General features: G+C 40.6%; 1 protein-coding gene and 1 pseudogene across 1 annotated transcript in view; one reads left to right on the forward strand and one right to left on the reverse strand.

Moving 5' to 3' along the window:
- Positions 1-18,145, forward strand: part of KCNB2 (potassium voltage-gated channel subfamily B member 2) — a 334,241-nt gene that overhangs the window by 225,974 nt on the left and 90,122 nt on the right. The gene's annotated exons all lie outside the window — the stretch shown is intronic.
- On the reverse strand, positions 11,822-11,939 carry LOC120585607 (uncharacterized; annotated as a pseudogene).

Raw genomic sequence — 18,145 nt, forward strand, 5'->3', positions numbered from 1 at the left:
TAACTTTAGGACAGTTTCAAAAAACTGTCAAACTTAAAAGTAATTTGGATTTTCAGCATCTCTCTGGTGTTATGGTGAGTTTATTCAGGACATTTATTGAGATAATAAGGTTGGGATTTATATACCTATTCGATCTAATCAGATTTACTCTAACTTACAAAAAGCTATGAAATCAAAAGACCTTATTAAACTCCTCTGGACATGAATACCAGGAAAATAGATTTTGATCCGTTGGACAGAATAAATAAGCTAAACAGAGATATTTTAGAACTTACTATGGCTAAAGTAGTTATAGGAGAACTTTGGTTTGTCCCCAAATTCTTACCAAATGTGTACCCCAAAGTATGCTCCTGAGTGCATGTGTCTCACATAGAGAAGTCCACCTCACAGTGTCTAGAATGCTGTTTTCTGACAATTTCTGAGCTGAGTGTTTGCAAGCTTTTCTTGGAAATGTTTCTGGGCGAATCTAATGGTTAGTTGGGATCAAGTATGTGAAAGAGCTTTGTAAGCGACAGGTAGTTGTGGTTATTGCACACGTCATGACCTCTCTAGGTGGATAAAGAGGATGTGATATGATGTTAAGAGAACTTCAGATCCTTCCATGCTCCTCATTTCGTGATTCAGGTGATGCTGGCAGTGACATTTGTAATCTCTAAAGGAGAATCCTTGTTTCCCTGGATTTGCATGGATTTTTGTTAAATGCATCTTAAAAGATTTTTGAAGTTTCTATGAACACAGCCCCCACATAGACTTCTGAGAAGGTAGCTGTGCAGTAGAATGAGCGTTTCTGTTTTATCATTTCAAAAACCTGAAGTTCTGGCTTCCGCGCCTTACTGATCTAATAGGACTGACAATAAATTACTCCAAAGCAGTGTATGTAATAAAAAAAGTCATCTCGATGGCAGTGGGGGCGTAGGCAGCAGAACTTCTCCAGGCCCCGTGCTCAGAGGAGGCCCCTCCAGCAGAGCCTGCATTCGCTAGAGACCATGAAACTTTAGCTTTTAACTTCTATCAATTTGATCAGTTTATTCTCCCACTTATATTTTTAACTTTATCGCCGAGAAAATGTGCTGCAAATGGGAGTAGCTTAATAAAGTGAAATGAGGTTTGTAGGATTCAACATCCAGCACCTGCCAGGTTTAGAGCGTGTTCTCAGCCATCTGGGATAACCCATGCTGACAATGCTTGGCTCTGCGAAACCAATTATCCACATCGCTTACAGTACCATGCTCTGAAGTGGATTATGACTGTGCCAACTGCTGTGAGCACATGGCAGTTCCCAGGGATTGTTTGTAATACTTTCATGGTGTCTCTCAGGGCTGTGTTTTGGGGAGTCGGGGAGGGAATGGTGGCCAGCAGCTACGAGAGCTCCCGCTGCGTTCAGTTGTTTTGAATTATTTCTTACGGTCAAAACTTTCAAAATTTTATATCAGTATCTAACCATTTCTTAGATCCCTTTTCCTAACCCCCCGTCTTTTGCAATATTGTTTCCTTGTCTTTCCTCCACTTCTTTGCTCTGCTTAACAGGCATACACTGAACCCTTTTCTTCAGAGTATTTCATCAGGATGTTTTTTTGATGGGTCCAGGTTGGAAAACCAACGCCAGTTCTGCGTTTGCCCTTGATCCTGAGAGATAACGTGTAGCTTTTACATTTTTATGCATTTGAATGAAATAGCTCCGGGCCTGGAATTCTGCAGGCTCTGCCTCAATGTGAGATGCCTGTGGGAACTTTCTTTGCTCTGCCTTAAGACCAGCCTACAGAGACAGATTGTTACCCCGAATCTCGGCACCTCGATGACTTGGTAATCCACAACAGACATGTAATTCTTTAGTGACCCAAGCACAAAGGCCCCGGGACACCCACTGGAACTTAGCTCTCTTTGAAGGCGGGCACTTCACCCAGTACCGTAGTGCAACATGACTCGCCCTAATTAATAGAGACAGCCTGCCATGCAGTACAGGTTGGTAGGTTTCTAGTGGGTTAATATGGAGGGCCGGTTCCTATTAGAAATGATCTTTTAGGGAACAAGAGGCACAAGATGAGCATCTTCCCGGATGCTTGTCTGGCGGGTCAAGGAAGTGACAAGTAAGTGAAGAGAATCTCTCACTGCCTCTCCTCTTGCGACCTGTTTGACTGAGTCCTCCTCCAATAACATAGCACATCCCCGGGGTGGGCGGGGGCGTGGGGGGGCGGGGCTCTGTCAGTGTGAACTGTCTCGATGGGAGACTAAGACATAGTTCCCTTAGTTACAGGCCTTAGTTCCAAAATGCAGACACTCGAGCTGCACGGAGCCTGTTTCGAAGACAATGAGAGAATGGCTCATTACAGTCTTCTCAACGCTATGGATGACCCCATAGTCACATCATCACAGCTGTTTTGCACAATCCAGAGAGCTGGGTGACATGTGCTGGAGAATAACTTTGACCCAAATGCCAGCTCAGTGCTGATACCTTGAGCAAATCAACTTTAGCTCCTTAAGTTAAAATTGAAATAGCATTACTTTCCTCTTGACCTTCAGTCTAAAAAACTAAATAACAAATATATGGAAAGGACTCAACTCTTTTCAGCTAAAACACACTACTCACGGACATGTCATTATTATTTTCCAGTAATGTTCGGTTTTAAGAACATCACAAAACAAGAAATATTCAAACAAAAATAATTTACAGTAGGTCCTCGAAATACATCATTTTGTTCAACATTTCATTATAACATTGACAAGCTACCATATGAATTTAACTCGTTTGTATCAATTAGCCTGTGGTAAATGGGTTTTGTTATATGTCATTTCACTTAAAGTTGCAGAACCTGTCAACAGTGTTAAGTGAAGACTTAATGTACTTTCAGAACACTGATGAAACAAATTTCTTTAGCACTTCCTATGTTTTAGAAACTGGAAAACCATATTGTGACTTACAAAATAGGGAAGGGAATCAGACGGAAGAATAACCTTTATGACCACAGACCCATAGAAGGTTAGGTCTGTCAAGCTAAAGAGGTAGCACCCCTGTACCCTGGTTTTGCAATCAGGAAAACCTGGGAAGAGATGGACAGTGACATGAAAGCAGCAAATGTGCACTCAGACCCCGGGCCGGGCGCTGTGCTGGGCGCCGAAGGAGAGCGATGTCCCAAGACATTAGCATACACAGAATAATCGAAGAAGGAATTTGATATTGTGGGAGGACCAAGACTCATTCTAGTCAGAAAGGACTCTGGGAAGAGGCCGCGTTCAGCACAAGCCTGGAAGGGGAACAGAATTCAGTAAGCGGAGCTGAAAACACTACTTGCTTAAGGCAGGAAGTTTGCACATCGGGGTGCTTTCTGGAAATGCTGCAGTCCATTTGCTTGTATAAGGGAGAATGTGAGGACCCTGGGCTGTCTGGTTGAGGCTAGCCCAGTGTGAAAGCCAAGTTAACGAACGTGGGTTTCATCTGCAGGTTTTGAGCATGGGCCTGGAATGGTCAGAGGTATCTGTATTTAGGTATAGAATCAGGCTTTACCCTAGTGCCCATGAAAAACCTTGAGTGGCGTGTGTGTGTGTGTGTGTGTGTGTGTACTTTCGCTTTTTGTAATGCCTTCATGGGTTGAAGAGGACAGTTAAAAAAAATAGACCTTTAGAAGCCTAGCTTGGCAAAAGCATTATGTCACTGGACTATAAACATCCTCGTACAAGAAAGCAATCCAGTTTATTCTGTGAAAAATACAACATGCTGACAACATGCTGCATTTCTATATTTTATTCAACTATAAGTCATGAATGTTCGAGTTCAGCCCGTAACGATGGGACGCAACGTCTCTTGGCCAACAATTTTTAGTTATCGAATAAGTTTGGATCTTGTATAATACAGAGGTTGCTGAGGCAGCTTGTCTGTTCCTGAAAAAAAGCCTCTGCGTGTTTGTAAAGAATCCCCGAGGAGGCCAGTAGCTCACTTGAATCGACATCCCTCACTCCCTAAGGCTCCATATTTGAGAAAATATGACCCTAAAACTCCATAAAAGGTCCAATGCCTAATTTTTCTATTGGGAGTCAATTAAGTTTTGCCAATGACACAGTCTCCACCACCTTTTTATCGATTTCCTTGGTCCTCCAATCCCCAGAGGCAAGGATGCAGTTGGCTGCAGTTGTGTTTATTATTATGACCGATCGGATTTCAGATTCTCTTCTGAAGTGACACTTTGTAGAGCAATGTTGCTTTTACAGTTACTGATGAGAAAAATAGTTCCTGATGGTCTGGTGTTTGGCTTCCAATAATAATCTCACCCGAGGGAAGACTTGCTCACAGGTTCAGCATCTTCCTAAGAGAATGAAACGTACTCCAACCGAGGTTGGTGCAACAAGCCCTTTGTAAAGTTTCTCTCACCTTCCATGGCCTGTCAGGAACTGGGCCGCACAGTAGGAGGTGAGCGGCAGGTGAGCCAGCAAAGCTTCATCTGTATTTGCAGCCGCTCCCCAGCGCCAGCATCACCGCCTCAGCTCCACCTCACATCCTCAGGCATTACGTTCTCATAGGAGCACCGGTCCCTGGTGCCACAAAGGTTGGGAACCGCTGATCTAAGCCACTTCCTCCAGCCTCTAAGGAGGGCAAACCTTAACATTTAAAAGAGAAATTAAGTAACTGATCTTATTAAATCTCCATAAAAGATGAGTTTATTGTTAGTCCTATTTGCATGCCCAGATCTCAGTTTGGGTAATTACATTCCACCCACCTAATTCATCTCTGTAGTTTTAATTGGTTTCAGAATTCCACTGCCCTTCTCTTCAGTTGTGTATTGTTGTTATTTGGTATCAAAGAGCCGTTAGGTTCTACCACCACGGAGCTGAATATTTTTCAACAAGTGATGCAGTGGTTTCAGTCCTATTGGACAAATAAGGCCATTTATAAGGGCTTTGAGATGACCATCTCTAAGTGCATAGATGTGTGGCGTTAATTATTGATAGCGATGGTGACTATCCATCGAGTTCCTGCTCTTAGAATAACACAGAAGGTTGTCCTTGGTCTATAAAGTCATACATGCAGAGAAAAATCCTTGTTTCTTTTTAGATACTGTGTCTGGGTTGACATGTCCTCAGAAGTGTTGATGGTCCTTCTACCTCACTGAGATCATATTGGTTTTAATTAAATACATACTGCGGTGTACTAAGAGCAGATGTTCGTTTTGTTTTTTAATCAACTTAGAGGAAGTTCGTTAGGTCAGTCCTGTGTTTGGCAGCTGCCATGCAGCCATTCTCCCTTCGATCACTGGTTTGTTTATATCTGACTGGGGGTGACAAAGATGGAAAGTCTGCAGCTACAAGCTACTCCGGAGTCTGACATCAGTGTGTTAGTGGATTCAGTCCTCCTCTTGGGGACCCATGTTATTGCTGCTGCTGTTGTTAACTGCCACATTGGACGTCCCTAATGGAGAGGAGCAGTCTGCACCATCCATTACGGGTTTCACTTTTGGTTAGTGTTCAGACCCCGGATAATGATGACCTAATCGGTAGAAATGCCAACGGCTTTCTCCTCCTTCCCTTTCGCATCAGAAAACGTTTTTTCTGTGCTCCTTTGATGAATGCTATAAAACATCTGAAATATCTTCCACTGAGAATTGGTGTTTACTAAGAGATTCATTTCTACCCAAATGTCCCTAAACGTCACCACCCAGATCTTTGAATAAAGTCATGTGACCTAGGAAAATGTGGTCACCAGCAAGATGGACACGGTCACTGGTGACAACTGTAGCTCTGGGTCAATGGCCTCAACTTGTGGAAATAAATAAGCCAGGAACCTCTGTGTTCACTTTGGGGGACATATGACAGCACAGAGTAGCCAGCGTCGGTGCCCGGGAGGTCAGAGTGAGCAGTCGCTGACCTGAGCGGGGACTGCCGAGAACCAGCCGACTCCATGCTCGCTGTCTTTCAAGGACAGTCCCTGTCCTATTTCACGGCCTGCCTTGCCTGCTGCGCTCACGGCTGACCTGTGCCAGATGCCCACGTTTCCTTTCGTGATTATAGCATCTCACCAGCATTTTTCTAAACGTCTCTAGTGGCCGAAAAATCCCAGAAGCACGGCAGCCACTATAGATAATTAGGAACTACATGCCCAAGGAAGCACAGTATCTGGACGACCAGCCTCCCAACTCTATAGATCAGGCATAATAATACTTTCATGATACCTGTGAACACTAAAAGGCATATCCAGCTTCCAAAAAGAGTCCTGGCACCCAGGACTATCTAGTAAGTATCAGTTACCTCTTCTGACTGCTCTCTATAATCCTGGAAGACAAGGAGCAAACGTTAAGTGCCTGTAGATGGTAACATCAGAATCGATAGTTTTGGTATAAAGACAGGTAGACACAGTGCCGAGAGAAATGTGAATGAGAGCCAGGGTCCTGGGGGTTGATGAGATGTCCCGCAAAGGCAGAGTGAAGCAGGAAGCGTGCAGGAGGGGTTACAAACCCTTCTTCTCCGAGGCTGCCATGGTAATGGGGTGGGAGGGGCCAGAAAAGCAGGAAGGAGGAGCTGAGTAGGTCCAACTTTGAGCAATGGCTTTAACTTTCCATTCTAGGAGAAGGATGAGTGTGCCTGCAGGAAGGCATTTTAGACAGGTAGGATGCTGTGCAAGGGCATTTGAACATGGTGTGTTTCAGGCCAAAAAAAAAAAAAAGGGTGATTAGCGTGGCTAGAATGAGAGTTGATGAGTGGACATAGTGGGGGCGAGGTCTGGAAAGGAAGTTGACTCTGGTCGTGAGGACGTATGGGCTATATATGGAGTCACCCTGATCCCCAAGGCAGTGGGAAGCCATCGAAGGACTTTAAATAGAAGAAGCATGCTATGATCAAATTTCTGTTAGTAGATATAGCTATGTATTGAAGAGGGGAGAGATTGTAGGCAGTCAAAAGAAAAGAAAATTGTTTAAGAAGCGTCCTCAGCAGTCCAGGGCAACAACTCACAAGACCAGGAACACCTGCCTTCATCCCCTCCTCTCTCTCTCTCTCTCTCTTTCTCTCTCTTTCTCTCTCTTTCTCTCTCGCTCTCTCTCTCTTTGTAAAGGCTGCATTTTGCTGCATATTACTGCATATCATTCTCTTTACTCACTGCTTTGATGGACTGTGAAACCTAGAAAATCTAGTCTGTTTGAATTCTAAAGTATCATTAAGACTAGAAACTGCCAATGGTCACTTGGAAATAGGATCACAGTGAGGAAGATTTCATGTGTAGGGGCAGCAAAAATAAGATAAATTGATTCTTCTGCTGATGAAGACTGGTATCAGTATTTGATTGTTCTCTCATCAAAGGTTTTAATCAATATTGTTCTTCCTTTTCTACTTCCTTGCTCTTCATACTGCCTTCCTCCACAAAGTTAAGCCAAATTAACTACTAATTAAACCATGACATTTGAAAATGACTTGTAAGGCTTCACTATGTTGTTAATAAAATGAAAGGAATGGCAATCAATTTGGAAAATTCATTCACTCATTGATCGTGATTTGAACATCTGTTATCTGTATTCGTCAGCCACTATGCTAACAGTTGGCAATACAGAGATGAATCCCAGTGTCCCTGCTCCCCAGGGTGGAGCAGAGGCCTGGGAGGGGTTCACCGAGGGTCTGATTAGGTGGGAGTGCTGGAAAGGAAGTACCGGGCCGCAAGGCTGCACAGAGCACTGCATCTGTGATCTTTGGTTCCTTGGAGTAGATGTTACAAAGAGAAGATCGACTTCAGATCATTAGGTTAAAGGTGAGACACTGCAGTGACTATGTTGCTGGTGCCAAACTGCCTGGTGCAAATCCCAGCTCCACCAGTTACTAACAAAGTTTCTTCATTGGTAAAAGAGGATCCTCACCTCATAAGGATAATTGTGAGGATCGCGTGGGTTAATACCTGTGAAGTACTCAGAGCAGCACCTCACACAGTATTATCTATTATCATTATATCATCCTCATCATCATCATCACCTCACCATCATCATCATCATCATAATCACCATGATCACCAACATCATCACCATCACACCATCATCACTATCATCATCATCACCATTATCACCATCATCATCATCAAAAGCCAAACAACTTATAATAACAAAGTGGAAAAATAAAATTAAGTTCACCAGATCTAATATATTAAGGGAGAGATGTCTTCCCCAGATATCTGTTCTCTGTCTACAGAGGTAAACTTTCTCCCTTTGGCCATGGTTCTAATCAGAGAGTTATATTCTCTATAATCAGACAACCACAAGAATGAGATTATTGTTCTTACTTTCCAAGGGTGGCATGCTGGGTCCCAGAAGGGAATTGCAAGATGGAATTTAAGAACATTATCTTAGAGTACAGATCTGTATGTCTTCCTGCATACAGCTTTGTTTTTAAGACATTCTTGCTACAGAAAAAAAAGACCTTGGGGAACAGTGATATATACAGTTAGCCCAATCTATTGACCCAGTGCAGTTCTAAATTAGCGCTTTTTACTCCTCATTTACCAGATTGATTCATGCTCCTCTCTCAATTTCTGGGGCTTCAATTTCTTCATTTGCAAAACGACTGAGATAGACTACGTAAACTCTGTGCTTTTATTTTATTTGGTTTCCAACTAATGAAAAGTGATGGATGTATTAATCAAAGGTCTAATTGGGTGAAATCCTTAATAAAGAAATGTAAGACTATTTCATTCATTTGTTCAACAAGTATTTGCTGTCCACCTAGTGTGTATCGGTGCCGGGTACAGTGTTTGAAGCACAGTGCTAGGCAAGGGTGGGTCCCTATGCTCATGGGGGAAACAGATAATAAATAGAGAGATTAGCAAAATAAATTCAGATTATTAGAAGTGCTTCAGGGAAATAACTGAATGATGAAAGAGAAAATAGCAGTGGTCATGGACCTCTCTCTCTCTCTCTCTCTCTCTCTCTCTCTCTCTCTCTCTCTCTCTCCCTCCCTCTCTCCCTCTCTCTCTAGCAGATATGTTTTAGTTGTGACCAGAATAAAGAGTCTACAACAAAGAAAAAGAAGGAGAGGTTTCCTGAGAGGGTAGGTAGACCCCAAAAAGGAAAGTATTTGGGGCTTTTAACACAACTACCAGGCCTGACTGTGCATCCGCTAACAGCCAGAGGGAAATTTAGAGCTGCTTTTGGAAGGCGCAGAGAGATGGTTTCACAGCGTGCAGATGGTATAGGTTATATCCTATATCTCAAAACATGCCTGCTCCTGCAAGAGTGCTTGAGATGAAGTATGTGCACCATATAAGTTGTGTAAGCCAATACGCGCAAGCTGTTTTCTGGGATCCAAGGTCGTTGTAAGAATCATACGATAGACATAAGTGAGTAAGCCCTCGTAAACTTGAACCACCCTGAGGTGCGAGTTATTATTATGCCTCCTGCTAATACAGACCGTGCAGATGGCTTCTTCAAGCCCTGTTTACTCCCAGACATTCAGCCCGGTTCTGTGGGCATCTCCACTCTTTCCCACTTCTACCTTTTTTCACATGTCAGACTAACCTTGCGTGGGATCCTACTCAGAGCATTACAAAGAGGAGGGTTGAACTTCCCGTGCTCAGACAGACAGGTCTGTGTTAGACTTGCCTGCTGCGTCCCAGGAAAACACCATCTAGATGGCATCAGGGGAAGGGCAAGTAACCACTCAGTGTCACTCATATGTGAGACGGGTTAATTTATCTCTCAGTTTAGGTCGCTTATTTCTCAAAGAAATAATAAACGAAAGAAAGAAAGCTAGGAGGGGAGGGATGAGTGTTTTTCCAAATCCTCTCTTGAGTTAGTTAGAAACTTTGGGAGAAATAAGAAAGCAAAGAGAAGGAAACAGAACGGTAAACCCAATGAGTAAAGCAGAGGGACTGATAAAAAGACCGACAGATTATTAAAATCCTACCGTGAAGATCTTCTGGATGTTAACCTTCCCAAGGTTGCAAGTTCTACAGAGCCAAGTTCACGTTGCCGTGTCTCTTGGTTTGACTAAATACAGCCTTCCACTTGACCTACTAAATCCTACACGACCAGGGATCAGTTCTGCTTTGAACCAGTCTTCTATTCTAATACGAGCTCCGATAGCCTGTGATAGGAGGGATTCTATCAGCAATGCCACGCACACCATTGATAGACTTCGGGATATATGCTTTGATCAGAAATACATCTAAATCTATGTGATAACAATCTCATAATATCTTCCGAAGCTTCATAGCGCTTTTAAGTAAAAAATCTTTAGATGACAACAGATGATCGAACTATCAAATGATCTGTTTCATGTCACAGTTTAAAAAAAAAAAAAACACCTAGTACAGTGCCTGGCATGTCGGAGCAACTCAATGAATGCTTCTTGAATGAAAACTATTAAATAGAGTCTTTATCTCTAAGAAGAGTCATTGTAATCTAGTTTCCATACTAACCTTGAATGTGACCTAGAATCCATATGCTTCATTTATGAAGTGGAAAGAAGTTTTGGAGGATGTTTGCAGTTAGAAAATAGTAGTCACGACACACTTTTAGTGTCTTTGGGTGGAATTTTCCAATACCATTGAGGATTAGACCGTATAATGGAAAAATAGACAGCGCCCCCGTGTGCTGGACGTGGTTGCTCACCTCACCCCCACACCAGCTCCCCACCCAGGTGATGCCCACGTGCCCTCCAAGCCCAGAGTCGTGTCCTAAGGGAAACTTTCTGACCCAGTCTTCATCAGTTCGCCTTTCAGACCCTCACAGCACCAAGCACATTGGCCCTAAGATACTACCTCACTGAGGATCCTATTCATCACATTGCAAAGGTCGGCTCTCTTTAATTGTTTATACAATTATAATTTTATGTGTATGTGGTTTGATAGTCGGTTAATTACTGTTAAGCACATTAGACTATAAGGTTCTTGAGGATCCTGACCAATGTTGCTTCCTTTTCTAACACAGTACCTGGCCAAACTGAGTGCTCAATAAATATTTGTTAACGACATGTCGTGTGAAGTGGTTTTGTGTCCAGAACCTCTGTGGCCCATTAATCATAAGCAATCAGAAAAGAAGCCTTTAAATCGAGTAAATTACAATCTAGTATTTTATTCTAAATACTCTGCTCTACATGATGGGGTTGGGGATGACACTCTATTCCACGTGGAGAAAAAGTCCAAACATCAAATATTCTTTCTCTTTTCCGAGACATTTTCACCAAGATCCCTAACCAATTACTGCTCTAATATATGAAAATCAGTTGTCCTTCCTCCTGTAAATCTGATTTTCCCCCAACGGTACATGTGGCATTTATAAATTATAATGTGTGGCAAATTATAATTTGTAACAAAAAAGGAAAACAGAACTTGGGGAGTTACAGCCCCTCTCTCTGGCAGCTCCACATAGCAGGTTGCTGTTACCCTAGAGAATTGCAGAAGGAAGTGAAGTTGATTAGCTACAGGACGTTGGTCTCTTAGATAAACTGACCTCTCCTTTCAACTTTGTTAGAGAAATACTCTTTTTAAAATGAATGCATAGTGCTAATATGACCCCCAAATATGTCCTCTGTTACTTCTCTGGCAAGGACAATCAATATGCAAGAATGCCTCTTCCTAAGAAAGCCTCAAAGATCACAGATGCTCCATATTTCCACTCTACTGGGTGCTTACCATGTCTGAGATCAGACCTCCCACCTGAACATTTAGAAACAAACATCAGTCTTCAACAATAACCTGTTTTTTTTTTTTTTTTTTTTTTTGAGGAAATAATTGGCTAATGCCTTTTCCAAAAGTGTTAGCCTTTGTTTCTAACTTCCATTTTATTTTTTTTTAGGCGAGGCAACCCATGGTTGACCTCACAGATTGCAAGGACCTTGTCAGTTTACAATCCCTTATTTTTTTTTTCACACCTGGTCTTCCTGGGTGGACTCCCATCCAAGTACTAACCAGGCCTGACCCTGCTTAGCTTCTGAGATCAGACGGGATCGGGCTTGTTCAGGGTAGCATGGCTGTAGACCTTTGTTTCTAATTTTGTTTGTATGTTTTATTGTCAGTCTTATCTTAGTATTCTTTACTCACTCTTTTAATTACTGTCCATGGGACCAGACACTAAAACCCTATTGGCTTAATATCCCTGTCACCTTGACTCCTACTTGGATGGTTTTTACCTGTGCAGTCAAGCTGCCCCCTAGCCCAGAGCCTCTGTAAGTGGGTGGATACATCGTTTTGCTCTAGAGATATCATGGGGGAGGAGGGATATCTCGGCAAGATGCCAGTCAAAAATCAAAACAGGTTGTTCATTCTGAAGGAACTTAGCAAAGAAGGTGCAGCATTGAGAAAAACAGGTAGGATAGAAAAGGCTGAATGCTTAGGGTCAGGATGCCCATATAACTTATCATCCATTGTATTTTGAGATTGAACGGAAGCACTATAAATAATTACACCAGCACAAGAGGCATAAACCTGGATCGTCCCAGATAAACCAGAACTCATGGTCACCGTCATCAGAGAGAAAACAATCCACAGCAATCCTGCAGGTTATGCTCTGGCAAGGACTTGATCTCTCTGTCCTTCTTTGTCCAGATGTCCACTGCTGGCTGACAGCTCCCTCTGATGGACACATAATTCCTTCACCTGTTTAGATAAGGAAGTCCCTTCAGTCAGGTATGGTCACGTCTTATCTTTGCACCATCCAGTGTCTTTATCCTCGATGGGACCAGTTGTGTGTTAATATAGTATAGTTAGTAATATAGTATAGTTTGTAGTGTAGCTAGTCAAGGAAGATAGACTTATGTTCTTTATTCCCAAGTTTTTGAAGAATATCCTCCTCCAATACAGTTACTCCCAATTTTTTCCTACATTTATTAGAATGACTAATGTTTAAAATATATAGATATATTATTTTTCAAAGTTTTGGTACTTGGCATCAAGCAGTTTTGGTGCTTGAAAGAGAGAAAGCACATCCCAACCTAAGCCCACATGTCTCTGGCCGAAGGCTGTTTTTATGTTGTTGTTTTGTTTCATTTTGTTTTAAGTTTTCAATTAGAGATGAAGTATAATATATTAATTTCAGATGTGTAACGTAGTGATTGGACATTTATATAACTTACAAAGCGATCACCTCAGCTGAGTAAACATTCTTAAGTATTTAAAATATGATCATCGGGAAGGTGTGGCATCAGCTATGTAAGTTATAATATGTAAATTATGGCCCGATTTGTTGTATAACCGTCACAATTGTCAAGCTAAAACATGAAATTGAAGAGAAATGATGTGCATAATCACCTCATGAAATGAGATCTACCAAACCATATTTATGTTATTTGTTATCCTACCTTTTTAACCAATTTTTTCATAAAGAAACATCTTTCTTAAAGAAATAAGCTTTCGTTATCTAGAATGATAAGGGATTTCCGTCTTGTTTCTTTTTTCTTTTTTTTATGTAAACTTCCTGATTTTGAGTCAGGTTTTAAAATGACTTTTCCCCTTCTGAGGTTATAAAGGTGTTTTTTAAATTTTCTTTTCTTTTAAAACTTTTATGGTTTCATTTATTTTTAGCACTTAAATCTTTGGCCCTAATAAAAGGTTAAAAAGTTAAAAGAAAAATCTTTGGCCCATTTTGAATTTATCCTGCAATTTAAAAAAAAAAAAAAATGGATAAAACTCTCCTTTTACTTCTGGCTAACTCCTTGCCCAGTGATACCGCACTTATCATACATAAAGACCTGTAAGTGATGGAGTCTGTTTTTTGTAATCTTCCCTTCGTCTACGTGATCATGTGCTTATACCACATTGGTTTAATCGTGTAGGCTTTGTAGTGCGTTTTAACATCTGGGAGGGGTAGTCCCCTTTTATCTATCTTTTTGGAATTTTCCTGGCTCTTCTTGCTTATTCGTTTTTCTGTATGAGCTTTAGAATCAGCTACTTTAGTTCCTTTAAAAACTCATTGATATTTTTATTAAGATTATATTTACTTTATAAATTCTCTTCAGGAGAATAGACAGCTTTCTTTCTCCACTTTTCTTATCCCAGGCATATGTGATGTCTTTCACTTGGTGGCGGTCTTATCTTGTGTCCTTCAGAAATGTATTAAAGTTTTCATCTAAGTTTTCACATTTCTTGCAAAGTTTTATCTTTGAAAGTACTGTTCTAAGTGGGGTCTTTCCTTTCATTATATCTTCTAATTTGTATTTATGCACAAAAGAGTATTGATTGCTATTAACTGATATTAGACCTTACTGAATTCTTTCATTGTATGCTTTTTGGTGCTTGTTGATTCTCTTGGGTTTTCCAGGTAAAAACTCTTCTCTAAGTATAGTAATGTATTTATCTTCTCCTTTCCAATTTTTATACTTCTCATATTTTTTTCTTGTTTCATTTTGTTAAATTATAATGGTAAGGTATCCTTGTTTCATCTGTAACATTAGCAGGAATGCTATTTATATTTCTCTGTTAATTTTTGATGCCAGTTTTTTGCTAACATGGATGATGGATGGATGGATGATGATGGATGGATGGATGGATGGAGATATAGGGATATATTTATTATGGCAAGGAACTATCTATCAATTATTACATTAATGCTTTTTAAATAAGAAGTGGTGGCTGGACTTAGACAACTACCTTTTCTGGGTCTATGGAGATGATCATAAGTTTTTCCTTAAGTCTATAAATATGATAAAGTATATTTGTACACTTTCTGATACCAATCCATCCTTGTGTTTCTGGAATAATCTCTACTTAGTCATGAAGTTTTACTCTTTTAATGTGTTGCCAGATTCTGGTTGCTGCTATTTGACAGAGGATTTTTACATTGATAAGTCTAGGTTCTACTGAGCTGTACCTTTCTTTTTCATGCAGTGCTTGTCAGATTTTGATATCCATGTTGTACAGACATTGTAGAAAAGAGTTTAGAAGGTTTATCTTTCTACGTCTTAGAGAAGTATAAATTGCATGGGGACTAGGCGATCTTTAACGATGTGGTAAAATTCCCACCGGGTTTGATTGATTGCCTACTCAGCATCACACACAGTGCCTGGTCACTGGAGATAAAGAAGTGAATGATTGTCCCAGCCTTCAAGGAATGCATTGTCTAATGGAGGTGATAAGCACATCAATACTATATTACAAAATAGAGTTACATGTTGCAATAATAAAAGTATGTAGGAAGATGCTATGAGAATATGAAGACAGTTTTCTAGAGGAAGCAGCACTGAACTACCCTCAACCAGTGTTGGCATTGCTCGTGAGAAAGGCAAGCAGAGCCTAAGCAGTGCGATTCCAGAAGCCCTGTCCCCAAAAATCTGCCTCCAGCCACTGAAGTTCCTCTAATAGATGACTAAGGACTTCTTATCCCACGCGAGAAACATCGGAAAGCTTAAAATGCAGCCGCCCCTGGGAGAGGTGAAAACCCATCTAATTTTACACTCGGAAAGAAATGTTTGATGGACATCGGTTCCTGATGGTGATATTGCTACAGAAAAAGGAAGAATGAAGATTGTAAGGTTCCCAGAGCTAGTAAGGAGGTCACGGAAAGGAGAGAAAGGGCTGTCAAAGGGTAAACCCTGTCAGCTCCCCTCATCTGTCTGGTTCCGCCCGTGACGCAGCCAAAGAGTAGATTCGCTTGTCTCTTCACCAGTCTCTCCCCCGACCCCCGCCTTCTCTTTTCTTGTAAATTGTTAATGAAGCATTGTACACATATACAAAAGTACACAAATAAAAAATGAATAACCTGATTAATTTTCAAAATTTAAACACACTCATGTAAACATCGGTCCCCTCAACCACCCCAAGGGTACTCTCCTGACAAGTAGGGCGCCTGTTTTTGAACTTGTTGTAAAGGAAATCATCTAGTGTATGCTTTGTTTGTATCTGCTTTCTTTTGTTCAATAATTATGTTTGTGAAATTCAGCCGTATCGATGCATGTTAATTCAGTTCTCATCACAGTATTGCATTGTATGAATCCACCACAATGTATTTATTTATCCATTCTAATGCTGAGGAGGATTCAGATAGTCTCGGGTTCAGTGCAGTATGAACTCTCACACAGCTGTAAGCATTCTTGGCCACAATTTACGTTATTCTCCTATTGGGTACATACCTAGGAGTGGAATTACTAGTCATGGGAAGACAGGCGTATGTTCGGGTTTTATAGGTCCGACAGTTTTTCAAAGTGATTTTACTCATTTATTTTCCCTCCAGCACTGTTGGCTTTACATTGTCATCAATACTTGCTAATTCCCATCATTATCATTTTAGCCTTTCTGTGCAAGCCACGCATGAAAGTTAGTTTCACTACTTAGTAAGCCCTTGGCTAATTTTGATTAAAGGACTCATCTTTTTAAAAAATAATAATAATAAATGAATAGAAAGTTTTTAACTCACTAAATAGTTTACTTAATCAGAAGATAAAATGACCCTACCGAAGCCAGTTGTCATTTAAATCCATACTTGCCAAAGCCCTAACATTAGAAGGATACGCTCTTTTCGATTTTTAAATTTTTCCAATTGTAATATTGCTACTTTACTCTGCACACCATAAATCTCATAAATGACATCGCCAAGTGTGTGGAATAATAATTGTTCTACATAAATAATGCACGATAATGAGCCAAAGATTAGCATGTGAATTACAGAGAAAACAGTGGGTCGAACTGTAGTAAGTACCGGAAAGGTTAAAGAGGTCAATCAGAAGGTCAGTGATAGGTAAAGAGGGATTACGCAGACCAGAGGAAGGAGACACATTTGTTATTGAGGCTGCGGATTCCTTGTAAGCTGGTAAATTAAAGATCATGAAGAAGGAGTTGCTCTTCCAATTGTGGGATGTCTTCTCTGCCGTGATTCAGGAGCTGTTTAACAAAATCCCCCAGTAAAGCGACAGTCGACTCTACCCATTAAAGCAAATATTGAACACGCCCTCCTTTCACATGGAGAAGAAAGAAACAGAAATGAGGGAGACACGGGCAGAGGAGTTAGAATGTTCCGAAATGATTTCTGATGGATATTTTAATTTTTTAGTGCCAACGATCCCCAGAATATCTTCACATATAAGGGGCTAAAAAGCTAGGAAAATCCTGTTTCATGTCTTTCTATTAATCCTTAAAGATAGAGTATTAAGTATAATGTATAATACAATAACATATACTTTCTTCTTTAGTAGCACTTACCAGTGTTATAACTGTCTTTATCTCGCACAGACTGCACTCAGAGAAAGGAGACACCTGCGACCATTGTTCTCCACTGTATCTGCCATGGTCCCTGAACCACTCATTAAATGTTTGTTGAATACATGAATGAATGAACAAATGAGTAGAGACCGAGTCTAGGTTAATACTTTCCTTTGTCTTTTATTGACTAATCCCCACATCTTAACCTTTGTATCTCGTTTTAAATATCTAGTCCCATTATACTAAATTTCTTGTCCAAAAGGAAAATTTTACGTGAGGAATTCCATGGAGCAGGAGAGAGAATGAGGCCACCTCTGTCCTTGAGGAAGGTCAGGGGTGAGCATGAAGAATTCCTAAAACCCCAAGAGCAAACCCAAAAATTGAAACCTTAAAAGTTTGTGAGCAGTAAACGAGGATATACAGAAACAGACACAATATAAAAGAAAAAATATTTGAATAGTTATTTCGAATTAACGGTAAAAGACAATAATGAGAAAAGAGGAGAAATAAGAAAGATAATGTTGCCATAATTAAGTGACTCAAAATTATATCGCCATAAGCAAGACAAATTTTAGACTTTTATAAAGAGGAAGAAAAACCTTATAATTAGCAATGCTCGAGACCAAGAAGGGAAGCTTGGATAAGATGGATCCTTCTAAAATGAAAATAGATTTCCTTAAAGAGGGAAAGTTGGACGGATTTCTACAAAATGTGATGAATAGTGATGCTCATCACCAAGAGAAGTTAGTGAAGATAAGCTTCTTGGATTTCAACTAGATCCCTGAACCCAGGTCTTTTGCAGATTGCACAGCTGCCAAAGCATCAGCCTGGTTTTATTTTAACAACATTTACAATTTCCCTTTCAGTTGAAGCAAGGCTGAGGGACCATCTGAGCAGATAATGAAATAACTGTGAAAGTTCAGAGCACGCTGAACAAAACAAAATATGTTTTGCCTGATTTATGCAAACTAAACATATTGTCAAGGTTTTGAAGCAGTTAGTTCGAAATATGCACCAAATACAGCGATTTCTCAAGTAGCCTGGCAGCAGATGAAT

The sequence above is a fragment of the Pteropus medius genome, unplaced genomic scaffold (genome assembly GCF_902729225.1).
Source record: "Pteropus medius unplaced genomic scaffold, Ma_sr-lr_union100, whole genome shotgun sequence".
Lineage (NCBI taxonomy): Eukaryota > Metazoa > Chordata > Mammalia > Chiroptera > Pteropodidae > Pteropus > Pteropus medius.